The sequence below is a fragment of the Numenius arquata genome, chromosome 8 (assembly GCF_964106895.1).
Source record: "Numenius arquata chromosome 8, bNumArq3.hap1.1, whole genome shotgun sequence".
Taxonomy (NCBI): Eukaryota; Metazoa; Chordata; class Aves; order Charadriiformes; family Scolopacidae; genus Numenius; species Numenius arquata.
Window position 1 is genome coordinate 36,142,799 of NC_133583.1, and position 16,731 is coordinate 36,159,529.

Consider the following 16,731-nt stretch of genomic DNA (forward strand, 5'->3'; position numbering starts at 1 on the left):
TGATTAATTATTGTCTAGTTGTGCTATGCACTTTGTATAAATAGACTGTCTTGCACCTCTGGCTCTTGAGATTTGAAAAATGCCAGTGAAATAGTACTGAATTAAATTTAACTATTAAATAATGTAAAGTAGTCAGCAAAAATCCATGCAGAATGGTTGATCTGTGGTAATTAATTTGTTTGCCTGTAACTCAGATTTCCTATAACTGTTTTAAAACAGTCTATAGTGAGGATTCAGGAACGATAGTAACATATTATTTTGAAAGGCTTGATATTGAAACCTAAAACTAGGATATTCAGAATCAGAATCAGAATCGTAGTGGTTGGAAGGGACCTCAGAGATCATCGAGTCCAACCAACAGTAAAAAAAAAAAACAAAACCAAAAACAAACAAAAAAAAACCCACCACAAACAAAACCACCACCCACCACCTGAACACACAACAACAACAACCAAACCAAAAACCATCACCCACCCACACAGCACCCCACCACAAACCAGTAATCTTGGACACTAGAGCATGCCCTGAAGAACCATGTCTACACGTTTCTTAAATACCTCCAGGGATGGTGACTCCACCACCTCCCTGGGCAGCCCATTCCAATGCCTGATAACCCTTTCAGTAAAGAAATGTTTCCTAATATCCAACCTGAACTTCCCCTGGCGCAACTTGAAGCCATTACCCCTTGTCCTATCATCTGTGACTTGGGAGAAGAGACCGACCCCCATCTCTCTACAGCCTCCTTTCAGGTACTTGTACAGAACAATAAGGTCTCCCCTCAGTCTCCTCTTCCCCAGACTGAACAACCCCAGCTCCCTCAGCCTCTCCTCGTAAGACTTGTGCTCCAGACCCCCCACCAGCTTCGTTGCCCTTCTCTGGACCCGCTCCAGCACCTCAATGTCCCTCTTGTGGTAGGTGTAGTGTAGTCTACAGGTGTACAATTCAGGTGTAGTCATTCAGCTTAGCTCTAATGACAGTAATATATGTGTCCAGAGGAGAGCTACCAAGCTGGTGAGGGGTCTAGAGAACAAGTCCTATGAGGAGAGGCTGAGGGAACTGGGCATGTTTAGTTTGGAGAAGAGGAGGCTGAGGGGGGACCTCATTGCCCTCTACAACTACCTGAAAGGAGGTTGTAGAGAGGTGGGTGTTGGCCTCTTCTCCCAAGTGAATAATGACAGGACCAGAGGAAATGGTCTGAAGTTGTGGCAGGGGAGGTTTAGATTAGATATTAGGAAGAATTACTTTACTGAGAGAGTGGTCAGGCACTGGAACAGCCTGCCCAGGGAGGTGGTGGAGTCGCTGTCCCTGGAGGTATTTAAGAAGTGTGTAGACATGGCACTTCAGGGCATGCTCTATTGCCTGAGATTGTTGGTTTGTGTCTGTTTGTGGGTGGGTGTGGTGTGTGGTCGTGGGTGTTTGTTTTGTGTTGGTTTTTTGTTTGTTTGTTTGTTTTTGTTTTGTTTTGGTTGGTTTTTGTGTTTTTTTTTTTGTTTTTGTGGTTTTTTGTTTGTTTGTTTTTTTGTTTGTTTGTTTATTTTTGTTTTGGTTTTGTTTTTTTTGTGGTTGGACTTGATGATTTCAAAGGTCCCTTCCAACCAAGAAGGTTCTGTGATTCTGTGAAATTTTCTGCTTCTGGTAAAGACTTAACGCATATGCTTGAGGCTTTGGTATCTTTCGGATGCAAGTGTGCTTTTCCTACTGGAATCAATAAGAGATTACAGCACACTGAAAAGACAAATTAGTCATGGAAATATTCAGTTTAGGGCTAGAGTTTTTGGTGTTCTTAATCTGCTTTAGTACAAATGAAAAAGTACCCTACACCTTGCTGGTAGGATCTTGTGCAAGAAGGGAAGGGCTGGTAGGATCTTGTGCAAGAAGAGGTGAGTGTGTCATGGAAGCAACAAAGTCCAGGGTGCTTCTAAACCAGTCCCAGAGTGATTGCTGTCACAAGTGGCCTTGTGTGAATGTTATGTTGTGAGTTTCAGAATGAGCACTGTATGAATTACAGAAGGATTTTTTCCTTGCATTTATGTAGAAAATTGTGCAGGTCAGTTATACAAACTATTAATTTATCATCATAAGATCTAAGGCAGTGCTGGCTGCACTTGAAGACAAGATATAAAACTTAGCGGGCCAATAAGATGATATGTATGGTTATAAAATGGTCTTTTATTTTCTTAATCTGTTGTCCTTGTTCTGCAAACCGGTCTATTCAGCCAGGCCTCTGTGTGGAATGTGGTGGCCAAAGTATGTTTTGGGGATCACGTATACAGTGTTTTGATACATTACTGAATAAGTAAATAGTGTTAAGGGTGTTTAATGCATGGATTTCTTTTTTAACTATTCCGTAGCTAAGGCCGTGGCAGATTCCATTTATCTTGTTTCTACTGCATGGGCATTACAAATATGAGACATCTTGTGTGTTACTAGAACTGATTGTTATAAGCAATATGGATAGTTGTCTTATTTTGCTTTCTTTGCATAACACAACTTCCGACAGTAACTTCTGTGTGTGATTGTTGTTGTTGTTGTTAGAGAGCTGAATCTAGCAAACTTACAAATGCATTCAAAAACAAGGCAGTTAGAATAGCAATACAGTAGCTCAAATTCTTTTTCCCCATCGAATTTATACAAAGTAGTGAGGCACTTGGGTTATTATCCACTGGTTGCTCTTTGGAGTATACAAACTTCTTGATTCTTAGGAATTTCTGATTCTTTAACCAACGCAAAAAAAAAAAAATCTGAGAGAGAGATGATGTTCTGAGATTAGTATTTCATATGTTATTTTATACAATCTTGTATGTCCAATGATATACAAGATTGGTATACTCTTCTGTAGTTTTACATTATAAAAAAAGAAAAAGCTTGCAATATGGAATCCAGTATGGAATTCAGCACAGCAAAATGAAAGCTGCGTGGATTTCAGCACAGGTTATGTCAGTATTCCAAACACACTAAATCTTTGCAGCATCCAGGGATTAGGATATAAATTGTAATGAGATCCACTTGAGTGGAACTGTTAAGACGAAAACCAAAGCCTGTGAGATTTTAATTATGGAAACTGGCAAACTGTGAGATCAGAAATAAGCAACTGTGACTCCCCAGTATGCATGGAATGGTTTAGAAAAACATACTCTGGAACTACTTCAATATTCTGTATCTTACTTAAAAACAGCTTCTTTGAATCTGCAGAATGTACTTTACGTATGGAAGCATGGGACTAATGCACATGGAGAAACTGCACCTGAAGTGGTAGTTCTGTTACTTTATGTGAAGCTAGAATGTTCTCTTGGGCTTCTCGGCAGTCCCAAACAAATATGGTACCATGAGTCTGATGGTGTATGATAACCCTAATTGCATCAGTCTTTGATGGTGCTTAATCTCCAAGACAGAGAGGCCAGAATAGAGAACTGCTTCACAAGGGAAGCCAGAAATGAGATGAGCATCTCATCTCCGTTGTGCATTACTGGAATTTATATGCACTTTTGTGGGCAAAAGCCAGTTTGGTCCGAAGCCCCAGAACCAGCTCTGCCTCTTCCAGACGAACGTTACATGGTGGCTGCCATGTAACTTGCTCAGATAGATGTTAAGTATTTACATGTTACCTGTGGGCCATCTTATTCCTCTCAATAGCTGCAGACTGGCTGCTGTTATATTCATTGGGTACACAATTGCATACACCTGTGGCAGGCAGTCACCATAAAATACTTTGCTGCTTCCCCTAAATCAAGCCATCTGAAGGCATGTTTGGGTGCCAGGCAAATGGAACAAAAATCACAGATAGACCTTTATTTTATAAAACTATATTTCCAAAAAGCAGGAAGAGGAGAGATCATCTTTTTGAATGGTGTCACAAGGTGACGCCTGCCTGCAAGCGCTGTTCAGAGCAATGAAACCTTGTTTACCTGTGTCCAGCTCTTAACTGAGCTGGCAAAACAAGCAAAGTGCAGATAATCGTCACAACAGAAGCTTACCTGAAACTCTGGCCTACATCTATCCTGCTGCAATGTTTTAGAAAAATGTGACAAAGGAGCACAGGTGAACTTGTAGCAACTTTGCATCCTCTGTAACGTATTTGGGGCAGGAATTCAAAACACAGTAGTAACTGGACTTCCGGCTGGGTGTAGATAGGCAGAAAATCGGAGACTAGTCCGGCGCTAATGTGACCGGCAAGGCCGTGGGCATGTGCGAGCCACATAAACTACAACACCAGAGCACAGGGGTCTGACATGACAGGGGTTTGAGCCGGTGATGGAAGCGCTATGCGCAGGCCTGGGCCACTAGGCAAGACCCAGCGATTCAGGGTGGGTCGGTAGTGTTTGGTCACCATTACAATGGGTCAGTGGTACGCTGGTTTAAACTGGACTGGAGGGACAGGAGCCTTCATTGGTATGATTATAATGCGTGCGTCATGGAATAGAAATCTTAGTCTAGAAATCACTTTCTACTTCCACACCTATCTTGGTTAATAATGACAACGATAAGAGAGTAATAGCATCAGTACAGTACAAATTGTTACATTAATACTTGTGATTTGACTCTGTGGAGTGGCTTGTTGTGTACATTTCTTAAGAAAAGACACTTTCAATATAACCATATGCTATTTGTATTTTTTCTATGACTGGTGCTGCTACGAGGAGGATATTTGTATAGATGACCTTCAAGACTTTCAGTGTGAATTGTTATTCTGTGGGTGGTTTTTTGTACAATTTTTCTTTGAAAATATGTTCACTCAAACTTTTACTGGTATGGTAGATGCATATTGTTTCACAAACAATACACCTCATGGAAAGTGTTTGCTTTGTGAAGACTTCTGAGAGAAAGGAACATTAATTGAAACAACCATGAAATGGATTTAGAAGTGGATCTGGTTTTGCTATGTTTTTTTACATACTTTTTAGTGCAGCTAGCATGAGAACTATGGTTGCTTTGAGAGACTGCCTTTGACCACAAAGACTCAAACTCCTGGGGAATTAAAAAATGTAACTCAATCTTCAGTTTTATACTCATTAGCCAAGAGTGAATCCTCCCAAAGCAATTTATGAAAGATAATGAAACAACTTAATTTTCCATCAAGATGCTTCATTTTGCATTCTTCTCAGTTACCTTCAGTCTCAATAAAATTGGATCATTATTTATCTCTAATTTTAATTCTTAAGCTAAATTGTTTGCCAGAAGGAATTTTTACTGTCTCTCTCTCTCCAACAACAATCTATTAAGCACAGCAAAAACATTGAAAATAAATCAGAAGCCAATTGAGGATCTTGCTCACTTATTGAACTTGCAGTTTCTTCGTATAGCTCTTCTAATGCAAGGCAAAGAGACTCAATTATTGGCAGTTAATTGTATGCCACGGAAAGAATTTAACCTCCTATAAACTCCAAAGTGGGGACGCACTGTACATGGAGAACTCATACCTGGTGGAACTATGAGACTAGAGTCATTCAGATACATAATAATATAAATAGGCTTAAGAAGCGAGGGGAGCAGAGGTGACTCGGATAGACTGAGGGGAAAAATGAATTTTTGTGACGGTACAGAATATTCTGAGAGTGGTATGGAAGGTGGTAGGGCAGGTTCTCTCCTGTTCCTGTGCTTGTCCCCTCCTAGGCCTGCTTTGTCCAAGTCTAAGTCCAGCCACATCTGTGCTTGCATCTATCTGCTGCTCTGCCTTCATTGCCTTTTTGCAGTTTTGTGCATGCTAAATTCTTTTCACTGTAGATTTGACTAGGTAGAACTGTAGCTGGCAAGGAATACGCAGGCTGTTTCCTCAATCTGCTGCTACTGTGTGATTATGCATATGAGATACTAAAAGCAAAATGCAGGGAACTGCCCTGCCGAGAAAAATTTTTTAGATATTCAACAGCAACTGTTCAGCTTTTCTCCACTGATAGTGAGAAAAAGGAAAAAGGGGTTGTGTTACCTGATTACAGCATATAAATTCTGGTTTAATGTGAATCACTGATGTGCACCTATTGAGCACAATACAGGTGTGTTTATAGAGAAATGTACCTAATAGAACAGTCACATAATTAAAGTAAGTTAGAGGATTAAAAACTAGTGGTTGCAGGGTTCAAAATGTAGAATCCTTTCTTTCTTACATATTAAAAAAACCAACAAAACAGAACATCACAGCCCCCCTTTCTAGTTCAGTTAAATGGAAGGAATAAAGGGGTTAACATTCTAAAAACTCTATTAGAGGAAGAGTAGGGTGTTTTACATATCTGCAGTAGATTTACTATTCATAAAGACAGGTTTCTTAGAATACAGCAGTAGAGGAATCGCTGCATTGGGATTATACATATTAAATACCAACCTCAAGCTAAAATGCAGGGTGATGAAATGCTAAAGACCGCAGATCTAGTAGTAACTGAGTTGCATTTCTGTACTTGACTGCCTGAGACAATTCTGTTGCTCCAACATAAAATGTATTTAGGAAAAGGAGATGAGGGAGGTAAAGTTTGGAACCTGCTGGGACTGGAAAACTATTTCTGAAGGCTTGTATTGCCTTTTATATGATTGACAGGTTAGACTGCAGGCGCCATAATGTGATATGATATTGCTGTTTTAGTTACATTGAATTATCCATTTAGAAAGATAGTTGCAGTGAATAAATGTAGATAAATAGTAAGTGATGTTTTATCATAGTAAACTTCATATACTCTGCATGCAAACTACCTTATTTCAATTAGTCAAGTAACATACTGTATTTTAGCACAGTATTATCCCCAAGGACAAATAAACAGTTTTATCTATGACAGATTAGTGTTTAAACATACTGGTGATCCATGTGCCTACAAACCTGCATAAATGAAAATAAACATTCAGCTGTTACTATGTTAATTGTTATTAAAATAAAAGGTAGATTGGCTATTAGAAAAATATTAGAAATAGATATGAAAGATGATCTGCAAGTTTTATAATCAAACCTCACTTGACATTATTTTAAAAACACCTATTCTGTACACTTGCATTGTCTTACGCATCTCTCTCACTATTCATCCTCTACACATGAAGAATTTGAAGAAAACAGCAAAACTACTAGGAAACTGAAACTGTTTCAAGTCTGGATAAAATGTTAACATTGTAAACCATAACTCCATTCTCTGTTAGCATTTTGTATTTGACAGGTGGACCAAGAGACAGCAAAGAACTCTAGAAGGTTTTTAAACAGCCATGCCTCAAAACGGGACACATAGACATACCGTAATTTAGAGCACAAGCTCAGCATGAGGTATGATTTTTGCTCTGCATAGGCAAATCAAGTAAAGTTTTTGAGTTGTAGATATTTGTCCCTTTGGAGACTCCTTTCTCTAAAGTCACAAAAATGTGGTATAGTCAATGAGGGAGTACAGAGAGGTGATACTAATGAATGATTAATTTTAAGCAGAACTTGAGCAAGATGAAAGAAACAGGTTCTTATGCTGATTACAAAGCAGAGAATTGATTATGCTTTTATTGCTTCGGTTCAAGTGTTAGGTACAGTATTTATGGTAAATCTTTGGTGATAAATTCTTTCTTCTAATCCCCACTTAAAAATTGAGCAGAATTTGGGTTGAGTTTTGCAAGTGTGATTCTCAGAGAGGACATTGCCCAGAAATCAGAGGTTCATTCATGTTAATTTCTGAGAATTAATGTGTTTCAGAAGAATTAAGATTGAGAATGGTTGAATTGACTTGTACAGGAAAGGGAATTTCAATAAAATAATATGAGAAAAAATGATTTAATCCCAGTAGCAGGTAAACCAGAATATAGTCTAAGAACATATTTTTTAACAAGCTAGTGCTCTCCAAAAAATACAGTCAGCCTGTTCATCCATTTCAAAATAGAGAACTTGAGCAATTAGGACAGCTCCCTGGTTGAAACTGAGGGATGAGTTATTCTGCCCAGGCTAGAGGAAAGCATTAAGAATTCTGTGGGAGTTGACCTGTTAACTGTTTGCAGAGATTTTTGTACGGAACCCTAAACCCCTTTTCTTCTAGCTTGAACTTTCCACCAAATTCGTGAAGAAACTTTTGCAAAGAACTATTCAGGACGCTTCAGGGAATACTCTGAATAAAGACTGAATAAATTACTATTTTAATGTCTTTTTAAACCCTGTGGTTTCTGAGGGCCATCCGTAAGCAAATCATTAAAAATGTTATTTACTTTTTTCACTAGTGAGAACTTCCACATTTAAACCTGCAACCCTTATATTTTAATCATTGACTCTTAGACTTAAGACACTCAAGTTTCATGATATTTTCAGTCATGCTTTTTTCACTTTGCATTTAGTTATCTACAGTAGAAGTCATCAGCTTGCATGTGTCCTGCAGATATGTATATTAGTAAACTTTAGCTTTTGAGCTTTTTAACATGAATTGGGAAATGAGAAAAAAACCCCTGAAGATTACAGTATAACAAATTTTTGAGATGTTTGCTTTTTCAGAATGTTACCTTAATATTTAGCTTTTCATTTCTGTACTTTAACCAAAATCAAAATTATTTACTGCTCAATATTCTTGTCACTCCTAAAGATTAATGTAATATAGGTGCAAGTGTATAAGCAGGGAAAAACGTGTAGTTGTACACACATACAGAGACTGTGCATCTGTACACCTTGGCAGATAGTACACGTATCAATAGGTCTTCCATGCAATGTGGATTTTGTTAAAAGAATGTGAAATTCCACAGAGCATAGTTACTGTTAAGTAATTACATCCATTAGCATGAAGGTCACTTGGCTTTATCTCATTCTCATCCCTGTTCTTGGAGAGGCAAAATGATTATCTCATAACTACCTGACTTGCATTGTCATATCTTATTACTTGACCAGTTTAACAATATGCAGGGCAAATATACTGCAAAGCCAAAGCTCTCAATGTTAGTTAGAAGTAGATAAGGAAGAGAACATTTTAAGGCTGAAAGAGTGTGTCTCAGAAAGGAAGCACCATTTTACAGAAATGGGATATTTCTTAATTAGGAAACTTTTGTAAAATCTTTGTATCACACAAAGAAATACTGACTTTTCACTGACTTTGTGCTGGCATTTATATTTCCTCCAGCTCCTTAAAATCTCTAATAATAATTTCTGTGGCAAGATCCATTTTTATACTTCACTGCAAGTGCCTCTGGTAATGATTAGGTACTTTCATGGTGGTGATACGCACAGCAGAAGAAATTACTGTGTCCAGCCACAGAGAAAACGAGTGTATGTGAGTTCACTAACATGCATTTTTTTACATATGATCACCATCATCTATCTTAAGATATCTAAACAAAGTACCAAATTAAGAGCATATGGAATTTTTGATGTTCAAAAGAAAAAGTTTTTTCTAGTTAGTGATCCAGGTCATGTAACATTCACCTTTGTTTCAAGAATTGTCTACACAGTATTTCTTGAATTTTTTATTGTTATGCATCTTTTTCAGGACTCGATTTTCACATGAAATAGAAATATCAATCTATGAGTAGTCTTGTCAAAATAATTGGGTTTGAAAGGAAGAAATTACTGTGTTTTTTTTTTTAATGGTGGCTAAAATGAACTCTTTTCTAAGATCTTAAACAAAGATTATTGATTTGAGTGAATGATGTACTTTTTTGGCATAGGGTTTGTGTAAGATTGTTATTCATGTCATATGTTTTATATGGATATTTCGTGTCCTAATTCTATTTCATATCCCCATATATGTTGTCTGTTGCTAAGAACAGACCTCAACCTTGGCTTATGCAAGAAAGATATTCCCATATTTCAGGTTGCTAAGCACAGATTTGTATGAGAAAAATGATAGTTATAATGACAGTTCAGGCCTCAATTGGTTATGATACTTAGGCAGGTGATTAACAGGAAACAGATGTTTGAGTCACTTGCTGAACAGAGAACATCAATGAGCAGTAGATGACATTCTTCATTTCATAGAATCCAGAATACTTTAATAAAGTAGGGATTCATCGTGTAATTTTTTTACGGTAAAATTCCTTTTGACTCTGAAACTGTCAACGTGATTGTGTATCTATCTACAGAGACTATAGAGCCATGTTCCACATTTTATCCTAATGCTTATTTGATAAAATCAGAAATAATCTGAAGAGCAAAGTCAAGAAATGAAGTTCGCACCTCCTTAAATGCCCTGTCAGTAGACAGGATTTCTCTCCTTGTTCTCTTTTCATCACTCCAGTGTGTGGAGCGTGTGAACAGGATTTCTCTCCTTGTTCTCTTTTCATCACTCCAGTGTGTGGCCTTCACAGGAGGACTGCTGGACACTCTCAAAACATATTTTTTTAATTAGGGAAGGAGATTATGGACTTCAAATTTCTGAAGTGTTCAATTTCCTGGATGACTGCTGAAACAACTGGTTCTTTGTATAAAAGATGCAGCCTTCCTAAATTAGTAGAAGTAAAAGATATAAATTTCTTGAATGTTAAGAAAGCACTGGCAGGGCTCTCTTGCTATTCACTTGTGAGTGTATCTTGCAGTATACCAACACATGTAAATTTCATTATCAAGACTTGAAAATAAAGGCGATAATGCATAATTAAAAACAGCCTTGTATGAACTGCTACAGATTCTGCTGAAACAAGGGTGAATGCTCCTAATGAACATTGTTTCTAGTTTAATATAAGCAAAATATATCAGAAACTGTAATAGAGACACCATGTATCTTGACAACTTATCAGCAGATCTAGACTTTGATACAAGTCTTCTATGCGGCAACTAAACTGTCAGCTAACCTAAAGATCAAATAATTGTCAGACTTTAGAAAGAAAACCAACATAGTTGAATAATTGTAGAGGGGGGAAAAAGAACCTTCAAGAACCTTTTGGTGTTTGCAAACTTTAAGGTGTTCTTTAAAGCAAAAGAATAAAATAAGTAAGTTAATTTAGATACCCTATCAAGAAACCTGTGAATGGGAATATCTTATAGGGATTACTGTGATGAATTGAAAAATTAGAAGTTACCTCTGTTCGTTTCAGCATGATCTGGTCAGCAAAAATGTTATCTTATTAACATGAAGCTGATACTTTGATGTGAACAAGAAAATTTGTGTCGTTAAACCAGCAGAAGCATAGACATCTATAAACATTTTGCAAACATGCTTAAAATTTCCGAGATTAAGGAATTTACAGTGAACATTATTTTTAAGAGAACACTACTTACCCTTTATGTTATGTTGTGATAAGCTAGAATGTGTGCCATGGCAGGCCACAAAACTGGCCATCCAAAAATCCTGTGAGGGGAACCAAGTGTCTTTTGTACACTTCTGAGAGGGAAAGTTTAAGGAATGTAATGCATCACTGGATTTAAGGGATTTAATGTCAGAGGATCATATGACTGTGTATGTGCTATCTGACAGAACAGGAAAGATTTAGACATGCGATTAGAGAGATCAGTCAAATTATTTCTTTAAAGCAAAATTCTGTGGTTATATTTTACTTCTCTGATCTTCATAAATATAATACTCTAGGTCATAATTTCAGTCCAAATTGATTAATTAAGAACCACTGAGCTTAATGGAGCTATGCCAGTATTTATCAATAAAACATCCGGGATTCACTTCCAGTTAAACAGCTAGCTATCATGTAAAAGGTACACACTTTAATCATCCTGAACACCAGCATCCAATATCTTGGTGTATTTTTAATAACTTCAAAATCATTTTACTCTTGTGCTATTGTTTTCCTTGCTAATTACTAATGTAGGGCCATATAAGTAAACATACTTTTGGAAATGTATAATATTTTCTGTCAAAGGTAATTTAAAAATATTCTTACCAGTCTGCATGTATGCGAAGATAATAGAATCAGCACACGGTATTAAACGGAGGGTTGTTTCTCCATTGCATTTAATTGTAATACCTATAATTATACTGTATCTGGCTATATTCTGACTTCCAGTACTGGGATATGTTTATAAAATTTGCTAAATGATTACGACACCATTGAGGTACTGATGTGAGTTGTTTCAGAGTTAAAGGACAGCTGACAGTTTTTTCTGAAGTCTTCAGTTAACATCGAGGCTTAGATCCAGGCTTGGAAGTTCTCATTGAGGCAAAGTATTTCCATGAACTCCCCTAGGATGACCTGCCAGTGCAGGTAATGGTTTTAAAGCTTCAGTTTCTAGAAAGGTGAATTATTAAACCCAACTCTAAACGATTGAAGTGATCGCTCGCAGGAAAAAATCCTATTGGTCTAGACATTTATTTTACTTAACCAAAACAGATTTTTATCAGCAACTATTACACATGAAAGCCAATGTTTTAAAATTCATGTGGAAGTCATCTGACTTCAGTATGAGTATTAAGATAAGTAATCCTTATTTCCAGGAGGAGGTTGTGAAATGGTATGATTCCCATGGCTTTCAGGTTTGTCAGGCAAGTAAAAGTATTGGAGGATGGGGGGGGGGGGGGGGAGGGAATTAATTAAATCCTAAACTGTTAAATTAATTGCAGAATTACTAGTGATTATGACAGAGGCCAGGAATTCACTATGTATAACCAAGAACTGATTAAAAGGGGTGGGGGAAAAAAGTTATCTCTTGTGGCTTTAGCTTTTTGCTGCAGAATTGCATTGCAGGCCTTCTTCAAATAGAAACAAATCCAGAATACACAGTGTTGGTAGTGTCACCAAAAACATTGCTGTGCTATTTAAATAACAATGCCAAAGTAGCAGCAGGAGTGGCATTTTTCAAAGTTGTTCACAACAGTATTTTCATAATTGTTGCATGATTTTCTATTTAGAGGGCTGTAAATAGATGCTTCATTATGGCTCTAATTAAAAATTAAATTTCTGTTATTAAATTATGCACTGCCCTGTGTCTGTGTACATTTATATTTAATGTGTTTATATGTATTTCATATCATATTTTGAAGTTTTTTCCCGTGTCTCATGAAACTCATTGTTCCCTTATCCTTTACTTGGGCATTTTACTTGGCAAAGTGAGTAAATGGGTGACCAGCGTATATTTATATATACAGCACGTATGTGTAGCAAAGACCTCTGAAGTCAAGTGCTCAGCTGCACAAAAATGCTGGTGTAATGACAGTATAAGTATAGAAAGGTACTGTGCTTTGCTCTGTCTTGTTCTGCAGGCATGTCTGAGAGATCAATAGGGAAGTCTTTTTCCATCAGGTTGATATTAGAACTCAATGTACTTCTCTCTTCTAGCGTAATGGGGTTTCAGTGTTGTGCAGAATCCAGCCACGCTCCAACATAATGGCAGATGGTATAAAAAGACACAGTTGATACCTTGGATTTATTTAACTGTGATAAAATCTTTAAGTCTTTTGATTAGGTAGTACCAGAGTGTTTTCCATATTTTTTGTGTATTATTTAATTGCATTTAATATCTAGAAATCAGAGTATAGAACAGATACCTTTGTATAGATATAAACACACACAAAGAGAGGGGGCTGTTTCATATTTTGGGTTTCAGTTGATTTATTTTGAGCAAAACTACTTCCTTGGTTTTGAGCAAAAAAACTTCCATAAGTCAAAATATATTAACAGATGAATACCACTCTGAGCAATGACGTATGCTTTCTGTATTTCAATATTCTTATGTTTCTGGATCAGATCTTTTAGGGAAGGGCTGGTTTTGTGCTAAAGAAAATGAATTGATTAACAGTATGGAACAAGTGCCATCTGACAGCATATCAAGTTGTGAAATGAAGCAGAAGCAAATATATACAATGAAGAATGACTTTGTTTTCATAGAAGGAAGTTGCAATGACTGCAAGCTATGCCTAACCAAACACCCCCAGTCACTAATAGTAACCTGACAAGAAGCCATGCAACTGCATGTTGAGAAACTGAAACCTCAAGATCAGGAAATCTTATTTAGTATTGTGAATAAATGACTACTGTTCTTATTACTATTATCTTCTCGACTGCGTTGAGAAATAGTGCAGACATGATTATCTCTTGCTACCTGTGAGGAAACCCTTTTGAGGGCATTACTTTAGATGCAAGTATAACATTGTAATCTGGGGAAATATGCTAGTGTATGATCAGAATAATTGTAGTTTTATTTGCTTTTCAGTTTATTAGTTTAATAGTTTTATTGCTCCCTAGCTGACTAGGTTTTTTTTGTGTTACTGGAAGTGATTTCAATAAGTAATTATATTAGCAGGAAGGAACATCTTATTCAGATATCTTTCACCTGAAAGATAACAGGGAATTATTTAATGTATTACATTAACATTCATTTTTTTGTACCTTTGTTTATTATCTCTATACTATGGTAACTTTCAGTCTGTTATGGAAGGATACATACACAGTAGTTGCACTGATTCCTGTCCCAAGGATACAATGAGGGTTATTATCTCTTCTCATAGTCTTGTTAGTTTCCCAGAGTGCCCTATCTAATCAGACGCCAATACTTACAATAATACTACAATGCTGATTCCCTGGCCTCCTTATTGCAACTCTATAATAAACAGGTTTTGTTTGTACTCTAATAAATTAATGTAAATCATCTGAATAAATACACATCATAGTGGGTCAACTCTCTGTTAAATACAATCAGTACAAATTTTGTGTTTTGATATAAAAGATCTTTAATCTGTAGAATGTCTTCTCAGTAATCTGTAGAATTCTGATTTCATTTTTGCTTTAAAGCAACAGCAGTTTTTTTCCAAGGTTTTGTGATTGCACTTCTTTAATGATCAGTAGTTCACTAACGGTGAATTGTGTTTAATTCTGGGAATTTTCAACACGTGCACATATTTCACTGCTATCTCACACTAAAACTGTACAACATAACGAGACACCTGGCACCTAGCTCCAACTCACACAATTTCTTATGGTAAATTGGTAACGAGCCTATCAGGCCAGAACTGGGGTCTCCTGCCAAGTTAGCATAAGGCGTAGTTAGCACAAAGCCTGTGACCTCCTACTAGCAAAGATGATGCTGGTTTTATTAAACTATTCGCTAGAAAAATGATAAAGATCGCGCTTATGTTTGGGTTCAAAACAAGCTAAAAATGAAGATCTGCTTTGTGTGCTTCTGATGTTGGGGGTGCAAGAGGCTCCAGCAGAATGAAATGTTGGTGTTCTAAAGGTAAAGTCTCAGAAGTATCAAGGCAAAAAGGGATAGTCTTAGCCTTAAATGTGAAGACAGATGATGAGTGCAAGAGCCTGTAGAGGTAATTTTATGTCTCTAGATGACACCAGTTAAAATTTTAGTGGAGCAATATGTCTAGTTCTTGTGTGCTTGAGGAAAGGTACAGAAAAAATTGAGCAGTCCAAAAAAGTACCCTTTGGAATTATTTTCTAGCTAGTTACAGTGCCTTAGGCGAGACTTACTTTTTGGACACAATCTATTTTTAATTTTTTTCAGCACCAGACTAAGGTAGGAAAAATACCATGTAAGTGTGTCTAAAAGAAAATGGCACAGTTGTCAGTACTTGGAAGTAAAACAAGAAGTTATACATAAGGCTTCTATGTATTCGTTTTCAATAATAGTAATGGTGATTAACCTTTGGAATGGTTTCCTAAAGGAACTGCTATCTTCTCCTTTGGTTAAAATTTAAACTACTTGTCTCTGGAGTATTATTTTCTTTAGGAACAAGTTGTTGAATACAAGTAAACAAATTAAATATAGTAGTTTTTCATATACAGTAGGTTAGACTTTCACGTGCAGTAATTCCTTTTTGACTAGTGCTGTTAAAATGTATTACTTAATACAATGTATGTAAATTGTTAAAGGAGATATGCCTAATAGGAGAAAAATATTCTGAAAAAGTTTTTAAAGGCTCCAAATACTGTATTTCTGACAGAGGGAATGTTTAGCCAAAGGAAGAAGTGAAATGTATAACCAAATTAAGAAATGGAGGGAGCACTTTACAAATTCTGTCTGAAATACATTGTCTAGTAATATCTTAATGGTAAGTAGTGATCTATTGTGGCCTTAAGACTGCTGGAATAGATTGAAAAGCTGTATCCATTGGTAAAACAGAGGCAAGGTAGATGGTAATTGCAGATAATGGGCTAAAACCAAAATAAAACAGAGTCTGGATTTTGAATAAAATGTTTAAAACCCATGGAGAAAAGCAGTAATTGAAACAAAACCCATTTCCAACTTACACATTTGAATAGTGGAATAAAATTATGCTAATCTAACATATCTGCCTTATTGTGCTTTTCTGTTCATTATGCTGCATGCATAAGTATGAGATGGTTATTATCCCTTTGATAATAGTCCTCACTTATCTGCTTCAAATTGGTCTGCTCTTTCTGAGCATTGCAAATGCTGTCTTTTGAAGGATCTTGTTTACCAAATGAGCTTACTCTGCTTGTTATATTGTATTTTAATTTAGTTTTGTTTACATCATGTAAAATGTATTGCAAATGGTATTTACTAAATTGTATTATAGGTTATTTGATGCCTACATATTACTGGGTACCTCCCACATCATCTCTGGAGGATGCCATATCCAGTTCCTAACAATTATGCTGCCCAATAAAAGTCACTCATGACTGGCATCCTTCCTCTCGTCCATAAGCAACACCAGGCACTTCAGAGAAAAATTCAGGCTGTCCTTTATAGTGCACTTAATTATGGCCCTGGGAGGTACTTCTTTGGGAATTATAGTTGGTGATTGTTAGTGCTTTTGTGATTTATGCATTACTTATCACTGTGTCTAGTGTTAATTTTTTGTAGTAAGATTTTTATTTTTTTTCCTGCTAAATATTACTATTTCAGAGTACTGTCTGAGCGTTCAGCATTTCCCTAACACACATTTAAATGCTGGT